The sequence below is a fragment of the Calidris pugnax genome, unplaced genomic scaffold (assembly GCF_001431845.1).
Source record: "Calidris pugnax isolate Ruff unplaced genomic scaffold, ASM143184v1 scaffold63, whole genome shotgun sequence".
Classification (NCBI taxonomy): Eukaryota; Metazoa; Chordata; class Aves; order Charadriiformes; family Scolopacidae; genus Calidris; species Calidris pugnax.
In genome coordinates this window covers 1,461,199-1,467,198 of record NW_015090852.1, presented here as the reverse complement: position 1 = coordinate 1,467,198, position 6,000 = coordinate 1,461,199, and positions in this window count along the sequence as shown.

Here is a 6,000-nt window from a genome sequence, read left to right as displayed (position 1 = left end):
AAGATCATCTTGTCCAACCGTCAACCTAACTGACAAAAATAGACACCCACACAACAAACAAGGAGCATCATCACTAAACCATCCCTCCCAGCACTACATCAACCCGTCTTTTGAACACCTCCAGGGATGGTGCAGTTGTATCCACTGGGATGGCTCTGAGAATGGCAACACCCATGGAAAGCTTGGAGAAAGTAAAAAACCTCCATTGATTTTTGTAAACTCCCCCCCAGTGCCCCACAGGGAGGCAGGATTTTCCCTGGCCAACATGGGGGTGCCATGGGGAAAGCATCTCTGCTTTGAGCCGCATCGTTCCTTACGCCCTCCCACAAACATGAAGCCTAAATATTTGATGCAGTCAAGCAGCTTTTTCCCAGTGCCGGGAAGGAGCAACCCGGGGGCTCTCCAGCAAGGAAAATAAGCCCTTGGGGGCTTCTCCCTGCCCCAGTGCCTACGGAAGAGCCTTGGTTAGGGGAGAGGGGCAGCAGGGAGGTGATGTTGGTTGGAGCGGGGGACATCTTTGGGCAGCGTGGTGCATTGATGGGCTGAGAGGTCTCTCCACCTGCCAAGCCACAGCCCTGCTTGGCTTGGCAGAGGTTCATTGATCACCACGGGCACGGCGGCAGCACAGGGTTTGTAGGGAAAACATGCCCTGTGGGACCTGTGGTTCAGGCGGCTCCAAGCAGAGCCAATGCCAGGCGTGGGGACAAGTCCATCACAGCCTGGTGGTCCCAGGAGGTCCCATCACCACTGGGTGATGTCCAGGGGAGCGGGAAGGAAGGACAGACGGAGCAGAAAATTAACTCCTTACCACGTATACACTGACCACTTCTCCAGGCTCATGGTAATACAAGTTCAGTCACAGCATCCTCCCAGGGATCAGCCTTGGGCCATCCATTCGACACAGCAGCATGGGGCAAACCCATGGGGATGAAGCCAGGCTCCTGCGCTGGCCAGGGAAACCTCGGGAGCCACCAGTGAGGGGGAAGGAGCATGGAGGTGCTAACCTGACCCCGACCAGCACCAGCATCCCTAAGCCCCAGCACAGGGCAGTGTTGAAGACCTTCACGTGTGTGTGGGCAGCCCCTGGAAGGTTTTCTCCCCTTTCTCTGTGCAGCAGAGCACTCCCCAGACTCCCTGGCTGCCTTTCAAAACCACACTCCGGCCGTAATCAACACAGCAGAGCCTGCCAAAGCCTGGTGCTGGTTGCTCCTGGCCATGGGCAGACGAGCTTGGCTCTGCTCTCCTCAGGCAGAGAGGTCAGAGAAAATAGAGACATTACCCCAGTGACCACCCAGCCAGTCCCTAGGCGCCTTTAGGGCTCTGGTGCTCTGCATTCACATCTTTCCTGCCCTTCTTCATGCTCATATGTCAACTCCTTCCCAGGTAGCTGCAAGCCCGTGGGCAGATGGGACTGTAAAACTGCTGCAAACAAGCTCAGGAGAGCAATGATGAGCTGGGCTGCTCCTAGGGCAGCCCCCAGCCTCCCTGCAGCACCTGTGCCTGGGGTGCTGGCACCCTGGAAATCCCAGGAGGTGCTGATGGGGCAGAGATGAGCCGGCAGCACCTTCCCCTCCCCGTTGCCCAGTCGTCCAGCTGGTTTTGCGAGGGAAGGAGGCTCAGCCCCAGTTTCTGGCCCATTATCTCCCCTTCCAGCAATCACCTCCTCCAGCTGATGGAGCACGGGGAGGGATGCCCGGCCGCACGCAACGTGAACACAGCCACACGTGCTGCAACGGGAGCAGGGGGAGGTCAGGAGCAGGTTACCGAAACGCAGCCGTGCTCCTGGCACGGAGAAGAGCACGAGCTCTTCTTGGCTGCAGCACCAAAAGGTTTCCAGCCATCCTCAACGCCTGGGGAACGGCGCTTTGCTGCCACCCCAACTCCTCTCCATCCTGCTCCCAAAGTGACCAGGCCACCCAAACGAGCTCGTCTCACACCTCCTGTCAACCCCCTTGATGGTTGGAAGTGCTGGGGGTGGTGACGGCCCCTAAAGCATCCCTGCCTCCCCAGCCCCTGCCCGCTCCAGCGTAGCCCAGGCTTGTCCTCATTTCAGGCTGGGCGAGCGGCAGCCCGGCCCCAGAGGTAGAGAGATGATGCCAAACCTCCTAATGGAGCTTGACAGCAGTGGGATTAAAAGCACAAGTGAGATCGCAACCCCTCTGCAATCAGCTTCTGCCTTGGAAGAGCTGAACCAGAAAAGAAACCTCCCAGGCAGCGGGGAGGGGTGGGAGCCCACACGCAGGGCGAGGACGGCAGGAGATGGAGAAGAACCTCACCCGTCCCAAGCCCTCCTCGCTTCTACTGCCAACCCATCTCAACAGGAAGGAGCCAATCTCCTCCCCTGCAATCTCCTCCCACCAGTAGAGGGTTTCACCAGCAACAGCCCCAATTCCGACTGGTCCCCAATGGGTTTATACTTGTACTGCCCTAAACTTTGGCTGCAGAGCAGCCCACACCACGTGCTGCTCATCCCTTCCTCTCCCCGCCTGTGAGCTCAAGGCATCACACAAAGACCTTCCTTCTCCCTCTCCTTCAGGAGCGATGCCATTGATGCTGGAAACAGCACCCAAGCAGCCGAGTCCGAGCTGGAGATGGGAGGACTCACTCAGAAGCAAGCGGGTGCTCAGCAGGACACTCACAGCCCCTATTTCTGCAGGATGGGGCATGCACAGACCTTCACAGCTGGCACCAAGCCCCATCTGTCCCACAGCACAGCCCTTGCTTAACTTAAAAGGCAGTGCTGACCACATTTCCCACCTGAAGGATGCTCCAGCGGCGCTGCTGCCCCAGACCTCCTTCATCCTCCTTCCCGCAAGCAGGAATATCTCAGTATCTCCCCCAAACCCAACTCAAATGGGGGGATGAAGCCGGGTTGAGCTTGCACGAACCACCACGGGGATGGCTGCTAAGTCACCCTCCAAAAAGCCAGCAAGGTACAAGCACCATCCCAGTCTGTTTTCATCCAAAACCCAGCAGGTAGAGACTGCTCTCCCGCCTGGCAGTTGTTTGCTCCCAGCAAAATGCAGAGTAAAGAGGGGTTTTTTAACTGCAAGGAAAAAAAAAAGAGTCACTCCAGAGACCGGTGTATGGGCTTGGGAACAGTGGGAAGAGCTGATGGGTTTTGGCACGGTGCTTGGGCTGAAAAGCTAGCTCCAGCTCCAGACCTTGTTTTTGCAGTGACCTGTACCCAGAATTGGCTTTTTCCTTTTTCTTGCCAAATGGAAAGAAAAAGAAATTCTTCCAGGTCAGGGGAAAGAAAAGCATTTACTCGTGGGTCAAGTGAAGCAATCTGATGGAGGGCTGAGTGCACTTTTATCCTCCCTAAAACAGGAAAAGATTCCATTTCCATCTGAAAAAACACCTAAAAATAAAAAGAGAAAGGTTCCTGGGGTCAGAAGCGTTCAATTTTGGTTTTCAAGCCCAAATGACTTGCTGAATTGAACCCCACTTTGCAAAGCACGGGTCGACCCAAAAGGGCAGAGGGGGTGGGGAGGGGATGGGCTGATGCATCGATCTGGAAAATTTCAACCACCGCTGAGACAGCACCAACCACAGGGGCCAGCCCAGGACCCACCGTGTCCCCGACACGCAGCCCGGGTCCCCCAACCCCAGCTGCACACCGTTTGGCTGCCTCCACAGCACTTTGTTCATCCAAAGCGAGCTGTCATTTTCCAGCCTCTTCCCCACCAGCCAAATCCTTCCTGACAGCCCGTTTAAAACTCAAAGCACCCGATTACCGACACGGCCAGGCAGCTGCTCACAGGCACCACAAGAAACTCTTCTGTAACAGTTGTCCCCAAAACCACCCTTCAAGAAAACAAGAAAAAAAAATATCTCTTCCCAGAGCATCACTCCTCCCCCTTCCCATACCCACCCACACCTGGGGGCTGCCAGGGGGGCACTGGGGTCCTCCTTGATCTGGTCCAGGTCTCGTGTGCGTGGCCCCAGCGGAGGGGACCCCCCAAGTTTCCCCATCAGCACCCGCTTCCCCCCACCCCAGCGGGGAGGAGAGCTGCCTCCCCCAGCTCCATCCACCTGGCAGGGCTGACCCCAGACCCCACATGTCGCCCCAGTCCATTAGGCAAGTCCCTGGAGCTCACACACCTCGCCGGTGTTTGGCTTAACCCCAGCTTTTAGGCAGAACTGCGCCGCCTTTCCATTTTTAATTTGCTCTAAACATTCTGGTCCTCCCCCCTGGGGACACCCAGTCCATAACCTCTGCCAGCAGCACGGCTGCCCCATAGCTACAGGGAAGGTGGCAACTGGGGACAAAGGAGAAGAAAGCAGCTCCACCCCAAGCTGCTCTCATTTGGAGGAACGGGACCTCTTTACACACACACCCCAGGACGAGGGGGAGCCCTCCAGTGAAAGGGCCCCCAGCGCCCCATGAAGATGCTCCTCTACAGAGTTGCTCCTCAAAGAGGGTCCCCTGCCCCTCCAGGGACCTCACACCTGCAGAGACAGGGTTGTCACAGGGTGGAACACCTTCCTCCTTTTCATCAGACACCTCTGTGGGGTTGGGTCCCCCCCAAACTTCACAGATTTACCCTGGTGCTGCACCGTGTGACCTCAGCACAGCTGCCTCTCCTTCCCCACCACCCGGCTCCAGCGCAGCGATGCCCTGGAGCAGGGACACGAACACGGCATCACTCTCCAGTCCCAGAGGTGTCTTTCTCATTTTCCACTGCCTTAGGCAACAAATGTACAAACAAGGACCTGCCAGGCATGAGAAACGTGACCTGAGCTGCTCTGGGAAGGGAGATGCCACCGCACGGCTGGGAAGATCAGCCTGGGACACCCTGGAGCAGCTCCTGGTGGGTTTTCTGTACCCCAAGTGTAGGGGGGGGAGGGTGTCCTGGCTCAGGGTTAAGGGTCAGTCCATCACACACCTTTTATCTTGAGTGAAAGGGTATGGAAAACTAACTGAGCACTTGCAGACACATGAATGGCAAAAAACTCATAGGAAAATAAATATCCCAACCAGTTAAGCATCAGAAAAGGTATGTGGGATGGCAGCAAATCCGTGTGCCCTGCCTCCAGCAGGTACCCAGGGAGAGCGTGGAAGAAGGGCGATGAGCAGTGGTAATAGCCCAGAGTGTGCTCCCTCCCTCCAAAAATTGGCAGATTAGGGAACTCCCAAGCCCCAGGGGATGCCTCGATGCTCCTTTCTGCTTGCTGGTTCCCTCCCACAGAACTTGTCTGCTCCCTTTCTGCACATAACTTCCACATCACTTCCCCCATAACTTCTCCCCATCCCCAATTTCCTGGGACAGCCTCACAAAGCGGCGGTGGGACACAAAGCCCCCCATCACACCTCCAGGCAGCTGCCAGACCCAGCGCGCCCCAGGCAGGGAGCAGGGACAGAGGCAGAGGATTCTGCCCTCCCAGCAGGGTCCTCTTCAGCTCCTCACCTACCTTGTCCTCCCAGACCCCCCAAAGAGTTTCAGGCTGAAGGGAGCTGAGCTGCAGACAGCTGGCCTTGGCTGCCATCTAGCAGTGAGCCACCAGCAGCAGGGACAGGGTGACAGCTCCTCCAGCCCACTGCAGCCTGGGGAGGATGCGAGGGGGCTCCTGGGCACACACTCCATCCCAGACCCAATTCTCACCTCCCTGAAACCAAAGGGGACTTCTGCAGCAGGAAGGGTGCTGCTGGAGACACGCACTCCATCACCCACGCAGCTCCAAGCGAGCTCAGCTCCATTTCATCTCCTCCCTATGCTAGGTGAGGGACACGTGCCATGCAACCCCTCAGCCCGAAGCTCCCCGCAGGGTTGTACAGCCCTTGATCAAGCCATAGCTCCTCACTTCTCTGCTTCCATCTCCTTCATTAGCTTTCCATCCGGTCATTTCCGAATGAGCCCCAGATCTTCTCTGCTTCCATCTCCTTCATTAGCTTTCCACCCGGTCATTTCCTAATGAGCCCCAGATTTTCTCTCTCTACATTTTTTTTCAGCCCTTTCACATCCAAACCAACCCCTAAATGCTGAAATTAAAACCCTG